The 14652-nt window shown below is 47.0% G+C and overlaps 1 protein-coding gene across 1 annotated transcript in view; it reads right to left on the bottom strand.

The window, feature by feature from the left end:
• Window positions 1-14652, bottom strand: part of LOC141191618 (uncharacterized) — a 302307-nt gene that overhangs the window by 68588 nt on the left and 219067 nt on the right. The gene's annotated exons all lie outside the window — the stretch shown is intronic.

Genomic DNA, 14652 nt, shown 5'->3' with positions numbered 1-14652 from the left:
GATTACTATAAATTTTATACATTGTTATAGCCTATACCTATCACTAGGAAAACTGTACAACAAAAAGAGCCCATGGGAGAAGAATATTATTATACTTATTGTTTGGATAAGTGAAATTAGTATAGGAAAAATAATTTGCCCAAATGTGTGAAAAGAAATTGTGACTAAGGATGTATGATGGAAATGTCACGTGTTAAGCAGCAAATATGGAGAGGTGATGCTGAGAAATTGTAAGGAAAGAGCAAAAATATACAGACATGTAGAAGTGATGAAACGGGAATAGTGGATCAATAGAGAAAAGACTTTATATGATTTATAAACTGCGGGTAATTATTAACATCCAGGGAGAATATACAGTGCTGGCCAAAAGTATTGGCACCCTTGCAATTCTGTCAGATAATACTCAGTTTCTTCCTCAAAATGATTGCAATCACAAATTCTTTGGTGGTATTCTCTTCATTTAATTTGTCTTCAATGAAAAAAACACAAAAAGAATTGTCCTAAAGCCAAATTGGATATAATTCCACACCAAACCTAAAAAAGGGTGTGGACAAAAGTATTGGCACCCTTTGAAAAATCATGTGATGCTTCTCTAATTCGTGTAATTAACAGCACCTGTAACTTACCTGTGGCACCTAACAGGTGTTGGCAATAACTAAATCAAACTTGCAGCCAGTTAACATGGGTTAAAGTTGACTCAACCTCTGTCCTGTGTCCTTGTGTGTACCACATTGAGCATGGAGAAAAGAAAGAAGACCAAAGAACTGTCTCAGGACTTGAGAAACCAAATTGTGAGGAAGCATGAGCAATCTCAAGGCTACAAGTCCATCTCCAAAGACCTGAATGTTCCTGTGTCTTCCGTGCGCAGTGTCATCAAGAAGTTTAAAGCCCATGGCACTGTGGCTGACCTCCCAAGATGTGGACGGAAAAGAAAAATTTATGAGAGATTTCAACGCAAGATTGTGCGGATGGTGGATAAAGAACCTCGACTAACATCCAAACAAGTTCAAGCTGCCCTGCAGTCCGAGGGTACAACAGTGTCAACCCGTACTATCCGTCGACGTCTGAATGAAAAGGGACTGTATGGTAGGATACCCAGGAAGACCCCACTTCTTACCCCAAGACATAAAAAAGCCAGGCTGGAGTTTGCCAAAACTTACCTGAGAAAGCCTAAAACATTTTGGAAGAATGTTCTCTGGTCAGATGAGACAAAAGTAGAGCTTTTTGGGAAAAAGCATCAACATAGAGTGTACAGGGAAAAAAAGAGGCATTCAAAGAAAAGAACACGGTCCCTACAGTCAAACATGGCGGAGGTTCCCTGATGTTTTGGGGTTGCTTTGCTGCCTCTGGCACTGGACTGCTTGACCGTGTGCATGGCATTATGAAGTCTGAAGACTACCAACAAATTTTGCAGCATAAGGTAGGGCCCAGTGTGAGAAAGCTGAGTCTCCCTCAGAAGTCATGGGTCTTCCAGCAGGACAATGACCCAAAACACACTTCCAAAAGCACTATAAAATGGTTTTAGAGAAAGCACTGGAGACTTCTAAGGTGGCCAGCAGTGAGTCCAGACCTAAACCCCATAGAACACCTGTGGAGAGATCTCAAAATGGCAGTTTGGAGAAGGCACCCTTCAAATATCAGGGACCTGGAGCAGTTTGCCAAAGAAGAATGGTCTACAATTCCAGCAGAGCATTGTAAGAAACTCATTGATGGTTACGGGAAGCGGTTGTTCGCAGTTATTTTGGCTAAAAGTTGTGCAACCAAGTATTAGGCTGAGGGTGTCAATACTTTTGTCCGGCACTTTTTTGGAGTTTTGTGTGAAATGATCAATGATTTGATTTTTGCTTCATTCTCTTTTGTGTTTTTTCCTTGCAAGCAAATTAAATGAAGAGAATTATACCAAAGAATTTGTGATTGCAATCATTTTCAGGAAGAAACTGAGTATTATCTGACAGAATTGCAGGGGTGCCAATACTTTTGGCCAGCACTGTATTACACTAGCACTTAATCAGTTATTAATTCTTTCCTATTACACATATACTTCGGTATATTACTAACCTGATAGTCACAATCTAATGCTCTGCACTTTCCTGAGGTTTCCTTGTTTTTACATGATTTTTTGTAATCTTTTAAAAATATTTAAATTTGAGAGTCCTCAGTGGTTTATACCTTTTAATGACTAACTGAAAAGATAGTAACAGGTTGAAAGCTGGCTAACACAGTACAAAAAAAAATATATATATATATCGGGCCACCATCTAGTGTGTGTGTATGTATGTATATATATATATATATATATATATATATATATATACAGTGCCTACAAGTAGTATTCAACCCCCTGCAGATTTAGCTGGTTGACACATGCGGAATTAACTTGGCATTGTGACATTTGTACTGCAGATCAGCCTGGAAGTGGGAAATGCACTGCAGCAATTTTTTTTTTTTTAAAACGTAAAAAGTTAATTCAGAGTGTCATTTATTATTCAACCCCTCAAACCACAAGAATTAAAGTATTAAGAAGTAGTTCAGGCACCAAGAATAATGAGCTTCACATGTGTGGATTAAAGATCTCTTTTGCCAGCCTTTTCTGACTATTTAAGACCCTCCCCAAACTTGTGAACAGCACTCAGACATGGTCAACATGGGAAAGACAAAGGAGCATTCCAAGGCCATCAGAGACAAGATCGTGGAGGGTCACAAGGCTGGCAAGGGGTACAAAACCCTTTCCAAGGAGTTGGGCCTACCTGTCTCCACTGTTGGGAGCATCATCCGTAAGTGGAAGGCTTATGGAACTACTGTTAGCCTTCCACGGCCAGGACAGCCTTTGAAAGTGTCCTCCCGTGCCGAGGCCAGGCTTGTCCGAAGAGTCAAGGCTAACCCAAGGACAACAAGGAAGGAGCTCCGGGAAGATCTCATGGCAGTGGGGACATTGGTTTCAGTCAATACCATAAGTAACGTACTCCACCGCAATGGTCTCCGTTCCAGACGAGCCCGTAAGGTACCTTTATTTTCAAAGCGTCATGTCAAGGCTCGTCTACAGTTTGCTCATGATCACTTGGAGGACTCTGAGACAGACTGGTTCAAGGTTCTATGGTCTGATGAGACCAAGATCGAGATCTTTGGTGCCAACCACACACGTGACCTTTGGAGACTGGATGGCACTGCATACGACCCCAAGAATACCATCCCCACAGTCAAGCATGGTGGTGGCAGCATTATGCTGTGGGGCTGTTTCTCTGCCAAGGGGCTTGGCCATCTGGTCCGCATCCATGGGAAGATGGATAGCACGGCCTACCTGGAGATTTTGGCCAAGAACCTCCGCTCCTCCATCAAGGATCTTAAGATGGGTCGTAATTTCATCTTCCAACAAGACAACGACCCAAAGCACACAGCCAAGAAAACCAAGGCCTGGTTCAATAGGGAAAAAGTCAAGGTGTTGGAGTGGCCTAGTCAGTCTCCTGACCTTAACCCAATTGAAAACTTGTGGAAGGAGCTCAAGAATAAAGTCCACATGAGACACCCAAAGAACCTAGATAACTTTGAGAAGATTTGCATGGAGGAGTGGGCCAAGATAACTCCACAGACCTGTGCCGGCCTGATCAGGTCTTATAAAAGATGATTATTAGCTGTAATTGCAAACAAGGGTTATTCCACAAAATATTAAGCATAGGGGTTGTATAATAATTGACCCACACTTTTATGTTTAAAATTTAATAAAATTCAACTGAGCAACATAACTTTTTGGTTTGTAAGATTTATGCTTCTGTTCATAAAACCTACTCTCGTTTGCAGTTTGAAGGCTCTAACTTATTTGCATCTTATCAAACCAGCTAAATCTGCAGGGGGTTGAATACTACTTGTAGGCACTGTATATATATATATATATATATATATATATATATATATATACAGTATATAATATATATTTTATACTAGATGGTGGCTGTAGCGCCGGCGTCCCTGCCCTCTGCTAGGCAGGGACGCTGTTCCCCTCACCTCTCTGCTCCGTGCCCGGCGTCCTCCTCCCGCTCTGCTGGCAGCGCGCGCTCCTTCCCGGCCACTGTGCTTAGGGCGCGCGCGCGCGCTCTCCCTCCCTCTTAAAGGGGCCGCGCGCGCCGTCCTAAGGAGTCCCCGGCCAATGGCCGGAGGACTTCACCATATATAAGGCACCTCCTCCAAAATGGAGGTGCCCGAGCAATGTTGTTGCACTGTTCACTACTCTGCTTCAGCCCTCAGGTCCCGTTGCCAGTTACCTGCCAGCTTGCTGTCTTATTCCTGCCTGATATTCTGCTACCTGCCTGCTAGCCTGAGGTCCGACGGTCTGCCTTACAACTCCTGTCAGTCTGTCTAAGGACCAGCTTGCCCGCTCACCTGGGAGCGCACATCAGCTACCTGCCTGCTTGCCTGAGGTCCGACGGTCTGCCTTCCAACTCCTGTCAGTCTGTCTATGGACCAGCTTGCCCGCTCACCTGGGAGCGCACATCTGCTACCTGCCTGCTAGCCTACCTGGAGGCTCCGCCGTCACGTGCTGTGACCACCTGCCTGTCCAGTGACTCCTGCCCACTCACCTGGGAGCGCTCATCTGCTGCCTGTCTCCTAGCCTACCTGGAGGCTCTGCCGTCACGTGCTGTGACCACCCGCCTGTCCAGAGACTTCTGCCCGCTCACCTGGGAGCGCTCATCTGCCGCCTGTCTGTTGGTCTTCCTGGAGGCTCCGCCGTCACATGCCGTGACCACCCGTTTATCCAGAGACTCTCGCCTGCTCACCTGGGAGCTCACGTCTACCATCAGCCGCCACAGGTCGTACCAACCCTTTACCCAGAGACTGCCCCGGTCACTTGCCGTGACCATCTGCCCGTTCATCCAGAGACTGCCCCGGTCACTTGCCGTGACCATCTGCCCGTTCATCCAGAGACTGCCCCGGTCACTTGCCGTGACCATCTGCCCGTTCATCCAGAGACTGCCCCGGTCACTTGCCGTGACCATCTGCCCGTTCATCCAGAGACTGCCCCGGTCACTTGCCGTGACCTCCTGCCCGTTCTTCCAGAGACTGTCCCGGTCACCTGCTGTGACTGCCTGCCTGGTCGCCACCCGCTCCCTTACAAGGACCACCCCCTTGTATAGTAGCTCAGAGGTTCCGCCTCCCAGACCCGTTACAGTGGCCCGATTCTAACGCATCGGGTATTCTAGAATATGTATGCGGCCGACCGGGCGCGACTAATCAGCGAAGCAGTATTTAAATGGGTTGTGCACAGCTGGAAAGACACACAAGGGGGGTCCAAGTTGGACAGACACACAAGGGGGGGGCCCAGCTGGACAGAAACACAAGGGGGGACCCAGCTGGACAGACACACAAGGGGGGGCCAAGTTGGACAGACACACAAGGGGGGGGCCCAGCTGGACAGACACACAAGGGGGGGCCCAGCTGGACAGACACACAAGGGGGGGCCCAGCTGGACAGACACACAAGGGGGGGCCCAGCTGGACAGACACACAAGGGGGGCCCAGCTGGACAGACACACAAGGGGGGGCCCAGCTGGACAGACACACAAGGGGGGGCCCAGCTGGACAGACACACAAGGGGGGGCCCAGCTGGACAGACACACAAGGGGGGGCCCAGCTGGACAGACACACAAGGGGGGCCCAGCTGGACAGACACACAAGGGGAGGCCCAGCTGGACAGACACACAAGGGGGGGCCCAGCTGGACAGACACACAAGGGAGGCCCAGCTGGACAGACACACAAGGGGGGCCCAGCTGGACAGACACACAAGGGCGGGCCAAGTTGGACAGACACACAAGGGGGGGGCCCAGCTGGACAGACACACAAGGGGGGGCCCAGCTGGACAGACACACAAGGGGGGGCCCAGCTGGACAGACACACAAGGGGGGCCCAGCTGGACAGACACACAAGGGGGGGCCCAGCTGGACAGACACACAAGGGGGGGCCCAGCTGGAAAGACACACAAGGGGGGGCCCAGCTGAACAGACACACAAGGGGGGGCCCAGCTGGACAGACACACAAGGGGGGGCCCAGCTGGACAGACACACAAGGGGGGGCCCAGCTGGACAGACACACAAGGGGGGGCCCAGCTGGACAGACACACAAGGGGGGGCCCAGCTGGACAGACACACAAGGGGGGGCCCAGCTGGACAGACACACAAGGGGGGGCCCAGCTGGACAGACACACAAGGGGGGGCCCAGCTGGATGGACACACAAGGGGGGCCCAGCTGGATGGACACACAAGGGGGGCCCAGCTGGACGGACACACGAGGGGGGGCCCAGCTGGACGGACACACGAGGGGGGGCCCAGCTGGACGGACTCACGAGGGGGGGCCCAGCTGGACGGACACACGAGGGGGGGCCCAGCTGGACGGACACACGAGGGGGGGCCCAGCTGGACGGACACACGAGGGGGGGCCCAGCTGGACACACGAGGGGGGGCCAAGCTGGACACACGAGGGGGGAACCCTGGCTGGACACGCAAGGGGGGGGGCCCTGGCTGGACACGCAAGGGGGGGAGCCTTGGCTGGACACGCAAGGGGGGAGCCCTGGCTGGACACGCAAGGGAGGGGAGCCCTGGCTTGACACACAAGGGGGAGCCCTGGCAGGACACACAAGGGGGAACCAAGGTGGACCCAGGCAAAGGGGGGTGGGCAGGATGGGTATATGGGGGGCAGGCTTGACACATGGAGGCCAGGATGGATATATGGGGGGCAGGATGGATATATGGGGGGGCCAGGATGGATATATGGGGGGGGCAAGCTGGACTTATGGAGGCCAGGATGGATATATGGGGGAGGGGGGGCAGGCTGAACACATGGAGGCCAGGATGGATATATGGGGGGGGACAGGCTGGACACATGGGGGGCTAGGATGAATATGTGGGGGGGGCGGGCTCGATACACATGGGCTAGCATAAATATATGGAGGGGCACGCTGGATATATGGGGGGTGTCAGGATGGATATATGCAGGGGGTAAGGGCAGTATGGATATATGAGGGGAGAGGCTGGACACATGGAGGCCAGGATGAATATGTAGAGGGCAGGCTGGACACATGGAGGATATATGGGGGGGACATATGGGGGCGCAGGCTGGAAACATGGAGGCAAGGATGGATATGTGGGGGGGCAGACTGGCACATGGGGGGGCTAGGATGGGTATATGGGAGGGGGCAGGCTCGATACACATGTGCTAGGATAAATATATGGAGGGGTCACACTAGACAAATGGTGGCCAGAAGGGACATATGGGGGTGCCTGGCTAGACAAGGGACTTAATTACTGTTTGGGAGCCAGATTGAGGAACATACTTTATTAGTTTATGGTGACCAGTGGGGAACATTATTACTTTAGATTCCAATTATTATTACATTATTACTTCTGTAATATAATTTACTTTTTAGGAAATTGTTTTCCATGGGATGGGACAAAAGAGAGGTCCTGTTACTGTGCAGGACGGCACTATGTTGCTTTTTTTCTTCAACTGGTGTAGTGTAGAGGTCGGGGGGGGGGGGGAAGTGGGAATATTCTCTAGAAGAGATCAGTTATTAATAACTGTGTGTTATTTTCTGCAGAGATGATTCCTGGCTGGAAGAAGTGATGGCTGTCTGTGCCAGATGAAGAAGAAAAGCGAAGATGAAGGACTTCACCTAGAGACATCACTGGTGAGTCAGTGTATTACATGTACACTTACACTACACACGTGGTCAAAATTGTTGGTACTCCTCGTTTAATGAAAGAAAAACCCACAATGGTCACAGAAATAACTTCAATCTGATAAATTACAAATTTTTGAAAATGAAGAGATGAAGGTCAGACATTGATTTTCTGCTTCCACAGAATTTAAAAAAAAATTAACCTCTTCTTCTTAACTTAATATTTTGTTGAACCTTTTGAGGCAATCACTGCAATCAAACGATTCCTGTAACTGTCAATGAGACTTCTGCGCCTCTCGACAGGTATTTTGGCCGACTCCTCATGAGCAAACTGCTCCAGTTGTCTCGTGTTTGAAGGTTGCCTTTTCCAGAATGTTTCAGCTCTTTCCAAAGATGCTCCATAGGATTTAGGTCAGGGCTCATAGAAGCCACTTCAGAATAGTCCAATGTTTTCCTCTTAGCCATTCTTGGGTGTTTTTAGCTGTGTGTGTTTTGGGTCATTATCCTGTTGCTAGACCTGCGACTGAGACCAAGCTTTCTGACACTGGGCAGCACATTTCTCTCTAGAATCCCTTGATAGTCTTGAGATTTCATTGTACCCTGCACAGATTCAAGACACCCTGTGCCAGGTGCAGCAAAGCAGCCCCAGAACATAACAGAGCCTCCACCATGTTTCACAGTAGGGACAGTGTTCTTTTCTTGATATGCTTCATTTTTCCATCTGTGAACATAGAGCTGATGTGCCTTGCCAAAAACTTCAATTTTTGTCTCATCTGTCCATAGTACATTCTCCCAGAAGCTTTGTGGCTTGTCAACATGTAGTTTGGCAAATTCCAGTCTGGCTTTTTTACTATTTTTTTTTTCAACAATGGTGTTCTCCTTGGTCGTCTTACATGAAGTTCACTTTGGATCAAACAACGGTGGATAGTACGATCTGACACTGATGTTCCTTGAGCTTGAAGTTCACCTTTAATCTCTTTAGAAGTTATTCTGGGCTCTTTTGTTACCATTCATATTATCCGTCTCTTTGATTTGTCATCAATTTTCCTCCTGCACCCACGTCCAGGGAGGTTGGCTACAGTCCCATGGATCTTAAATTTCTGAATAATATGTGCACCTGTAGTCACAGAAACATCAAGCTGCTTGGAGATGGTCTTATAACCTTTACCTTTTAACATGCTTTTCTATAATTTTCTTTCTAATCTCCTGAGACAGCTCTTTCCTTTGCTTCTTCTGGTCCATGTTGAGTGTGGTACACACCATGTCACCAAACAACACAGTGAGTATCTGTAGCCCTATATACAAGCACAGTGAGTATCTGTAGCCCTATATACAAGCACAGTGAGTATCTGTAACCCTATATACAGGCACAGTGAATATCTGTAACCCTATATACAGGCACAGTGAGTATCTGTAACCCTATATACAGGCACAGTGAGTATCTGTAACCCTATATACAGGCACAGTGAGTATCTGTAGCCCTATATACAGGCACAGTGAGTATCTGCAGCCCTATATATAGCACAGTGAGTATCTGTAGCCCTATATACAGGCCCACTAACTGATTACAAGATTGTAGACACCTGTGATGCTAATTAGTGGACACAACTTTATTTAACATGTCCCTTTTGTCACATTATTTTCAGGGGTACCATCATTTCTGTCCAGGCCGATTTCATGAGTTTAATTTTTTTTTTAAATTCAGTGGAAGCAGAAAAGCAATGTCTGACTTTCATTTGTTCATTTTCATAGATTTTTAATTTATTATTACTTTTGTCAGATTCAAGTTATTTCTGTGACCATTGTGGGTTTTTCTTTCATTAAACGAGGGGTACCAACAATTCTGACCACGTGTGTATATAGTATATACAGAACTCCTGTGTATGTCACTGGTGATCACTATATTATGTATACACTATATACAGAGCTTCTGTGTATAATGTCACTTGTGACCACTGTATTACCTGTGCAATATATACAGAGCTCCTGTGTATAATGTCACTGGTGACCACTGCATTACCTGTACACTATATACAGAGCTCCTGTGTATAATGTCACTGGTGACCACTGTATTATCTGTACACTATATACAGAGCTCCTGTGTATAATGTCACTGGTGACCACTGTATTACCTGTGCACTATACACTATGTACAGAGCTCCTGTGTATAATGTCACTGGTGACCACTGTATTACCTGTACACTATATACAGAGCTCCTGTGTATAATGTCACTGGTGACCACTGTAATACCTGTACACTAAATACAGAGCTCCAGTGTATAATGTCACTGGTGATCACTGTATTACCTGTACACTGACACTCTATACAGAGCTCCTGTGTATAATGTCACTGGTGAACCCTGTATTACCTGTACACTGACACTATATACTGAGCTCCAGTGTATAATGTCACTGGTGGTCACTGTATTACCTGTACACTATATACAGAGCTCCTGTGTATAATGTCACTGGTGATCCCTGTATTACCTGTACACTGACACTATATACAGAGCTCCTGTGTATAATGTCACTGGTGATCCCTGTATTACCTGTACACTGACACTATATACAGAGCTCCTGTGTATAATGTCACTGGTGGTAATAACAGTGTTGTTAGTATTGTGGTTTGTATTCATGATCAGTATTGTAGTATTTGGTCACTTTGGGGTGGTAATATGTGGTCTGGTCATGGTGTGGCCGTATTTGTTCCTTGTATGTAGTATTATTCGGTCACTATGTGGTGGTAATATGTGATCTAGTCATGGTGTGGCGATATTTGTCTCTTTTGTAAGTGGTATTATTGGTGTTGATATAGTGGACTGTGTTGTGTATGGCAGTCATTTTGTTCTTGCTGATATTAACTAGGAAAAGATTTTTTTCCATTAGGCCACAGCCCCACCATCAGTATTCGGTCAGTATTTTTTCTCAGGAGTAGCTGCCAAAACCAGGAGTGGGTGATAAATACAGAATTGGTGACTTGTTTCTATTATACCTTTTCTCTGATTGTTCCTCACCTGGTTTTGGCTCCCACTCCTGAGAAAAATTACTGACCAAATACTGATAGTGGGGCCGCAGCCTTAGAGATTAAATACTTGGACCAGAGCGGCAGAGATGCACTTACAGGGGTTCTCTGGTGAAAACAAGTAATCACCTCTCCACAGGATCAGTGATGATATTGATTGGTGGGGGTCTGACTGCTGGGACACAATCGGCAGAATGTGGAGCTTTTCTCCCCATTAGACTGGAGCGGCATGTGAGATGCGACCACTCATCCAGTCATTCCCTCAGTGACTGTGAGCGCTGCTCTTTTTTGGAAGCTGCATTTTAAAATGGGGATAAGTGTCCTGTCAGGGATGAAACTTCCCCATTCTTCTGATAGGCGCCTTTTCCAATGTTCGGACCCAAACGATCAATAAGTGATCACCGATCCTGTGGATCCCATGGATCGGTGATAACTTGTTTTAACCAAAGAAGCCCTTTAATGCAAACTACCGTAATTGTACATCCCAGTTATAGTGGTGCACAGTAGATGTGCAGGAGCCGCCAGTCAATGCTCCACTATAACAGGGATAGCGGATAACAGATATTTGCATATGGCTGTAGGTGGGCCCCTAGAGTCAGTTCTCCCTGTGGGCCCCAGACACCCCAGTCCGACCCTGAGTATGTATATATTCTGTACTGTATGTATATAGGGTCAGTATGTATATATTCTGTACTGTATGTATATAGGATCAGTATGTACTGTATATATTCTGTACTGTATGTGTATAGGGTCAGTATGTATATATTCTGTACTGTATGTGTATAGGGTCAGTATGTATACATTCTGTACTGTATGTATATAGGGTCAGTATGTATATATTCTGTACTGTATAGGATCAGTATGTATATATTCTGTACTGTATGTATATAGGGTCAGTATGTATATATTCTGTAATGTATATATATATATATATATATAGGGTCAGTATGTATATATTCTGTACTGTATGTATATAGGGTCAGTATGTATATATTCTGTACTGTATGTGTATAGGGTCAGTATGTATATATTCTGTACTGTATGTATATAGGGTCAGTATGTGTATATTCTGTACTGTATATATATATAGGGTCAGTATGTATATATTCTGTACTGTATGTATATTGGGTCAGTATGTATACTATACTGTATGTGTATAGGGTCAGTATGTATATATTCTGTACTGTATGTGTATAGGGTTAGTATGTATATATTCTGTACTGTATGTGTATAGGGTCAGTATGTATATATTCTGTACTGTATGTGTATAGGGTCAGTATGTATATACAGTCATATGAAAAAGTTTGGGCACCCCTATTAATCTTAAGCTTAATGTTTTATAAAAATTGGTGTTTTTGCAACAGCTATTTCAGTTTGATATATGTAATAACTGTTGGACACAGTAATGTTTCTGCCTTGAAATGAGGTTTATTGTACTAACAGAAAATGTGCAATCTGCATTCAAACAAAATTTGAAAGGTGCATAAGTATGGGCACCCTTATCATTTTCTTGTTTTAAATACTCCTACCTACTTTTTACTGACTTACTAAAGCACTTTTTTTGGTTTTGTAACCTCATGGAGCTTTGAACTTTATAGCCAGGTGTATGCAATCATGAGAAAAGCTACTTAAAGTGGCCACTTGCAAGTTGTTCTCCTGTTTGAATCTCCTCTGAAGAGTGGCATCATGTGCTCCTCAAAACAACTGTCAAATGATCTGAAAACAAAGATTATTCAACATAGTTGTTCAGGGGAAGCATACAAAAAGCTGTCTCAGAGATTTAACCTGTCAGTTTCCACTGTGAGGAACATAGTAAGGAAATGGAAGAACACAGGGACAGTTCTTGTTAAGGCCAGAAGTGGCAGGCCAAGAAAAACATCAGAAAGGCAGAGAAGAAGAATGGTGAGATCAGTCAAGGACAATCCTCAGACCACCTCCAGAGAGCTGCAGCATCAACTTGCTGCAGATGGTGTCACTGTGCATCGGTCAACTATACAAGGCACTTTGCACAAGGAGAAGCTGTATGGGAGAGTGATGCGAAAGAAGCCGTTTCTGCAAGCACGCCACAAACAAAGTTGGCTGAGGTATGCAAAAGCACATTTGGAGAAGCCAATTTCTTTTTGGAAGAAGGTCCTGTGGACTGATGAAATCAAGATTGAGTTATTTGGTCATACAAAAAGGCGTTATGCATGGTGGCAAAAAAACACAGCATTCCAAGAAAAACACTTGCTACCCACAGTAAAATTTGGTGGAGGTTCCATCATGCTTTGGGGCTGTGTGGTCAATGCTGGCACTGGGAATCTTGTTAAAGTTGAGGGACGCATGGATTCCACTCAGTATCAGCAGATTCTTGACAATAGTGTTCAAGAATCAGTGATAAATATGAAGTTACAAAGTGGATGGATCTTTCAGCAAGACAATGATCCAAAACACCGCTCAAAATCTACTCAGGCATTCATGCAGAGGAACAACTACAATGTTCTGGAATGGCCATCCCAGTCCCCAGACCTGAATATCATTGAACATCTGTGGGATCATTTGAAGAGGGCTGTCCATGCTCGGCGACCATCAAACTTAACTGAACTGGAATTGTTTTGTAAAGAGGAATGGTCAAAAATACCTTCATCCAGGATCCAGGAACTCATTAAAAGCTACAGGAAGCGACTAGAGGCTGTTATTTTTGCAAAAGGAGGATCTACTAACTATTAATGTCACTTTTCTGGTGAGGTGCCCATACTTATGCACCTGTCAAATTTTGTTTGAATGCAGATTGCACATTTTCTGTTAGTACAATGAACCTCATTTCAAGGCAGAAACATTACTGTATCCAACAGTAATTACATATATCAAACTGAAATAGCTGTTGCAAAAACACCAATTTTTATAGAACATTAAGCTTAAGATTAATAGGGGTGCCCAAACTTTTTCATATGACTGTATTCTGTACTGTATGTATATAGGGTCAGTATGTATATATTCTGTACTGTATGTACATTTATAGAGATAAGCGATATACTGACCGTACACCTCGTACACGCGCGGCTCTGCTCCATACGCCTCGTACACGCGCGGCGGCTCCGCTCCGTACACCTCTCACACACAAGGCTCCGCTCCGTACACTTCGCACACGCGCGGCTCCGCTCCGTACACTTCGCACACGCGCGGCTCCGCTCCGTACACTTCGCACACGCGCGGCTCCGCTCCGTACGCCTCGTACACACGCGGCTCTGCTCCGTACGCCTTGTACACGCGGCTCCGCTCCGTACGCCTCGTACACGCGGCTCCGCTCCGTACGCCTCGTACACGCGCGGCTCCGCTCCGTACGCCTCGTACACGCGCGGCTCCGCTCCGTACGCCTCGTACACGCGCGGCTCCGCTCCGTACACCTCGTACACGCGCGGCTCCGCTCCGTACACCTCGTACACGCGCGGCTCCGCTCCGTACACCTCGTACACACGCGGCTCCGCTCCGTATACCTCGTACACACGCGGCTCCGCTCCGTACACCTCGCACACGCGGCTCTGCTCCGTACACCTCGTACACACGCGGCTCCGCTCCGTACACCTCATACACGCGCGGCTCTGCTCCGTACACCTCGTACACACGCGGCTCCGCTCCGTAGACCTCGTACACGCGCGGCTCTGCTCCGTACACCTCGTACACACACGGCTCTGCTCCGTAAACCTAGTACACACGCGGCTCTGCTCCGTGCACCTCGTACACACACGGCTCCGCTCGGTACTCCTCGTACACACGCGGCTCTGCTCCGTACGCCTCGTACACACGCGGCTCTGCTCCGTACACCTCGTACACACGCGGCTCTGCTCCGTACACCTCGTACACACGCGGCTCTGCTCCGTACACCTCGTACACACGCGGCTCTGCTCCGTACACCTCGTACACGCGCGGCTCTGCTCCGTACACCTCGTACACACGCGGCTCTGCTACATCCACACAGTAAACCCCT

This window comes from Phyllobates terribilis, unplaced genomic scaffold, assembly GCF_046119375.1.
Source record: "Phyllobates terribilis strain yellow unplaced genomic scaffold, ASM4611937v1 Scaffold_49__1_contigs__length_9717188, whole genome shotgun sequence".
In the NCBI taxonomy this organism is placed as follows: domain Eukaryota; kingdom Metazoa; phylum Chordata; class Amphibia; order Anura; family Dendrobatidae; genus Phyllobates; species Phyllobates terribilis.
This window is presented reverse-complemented; position numbering and strand designations above follow the sequence as displayed.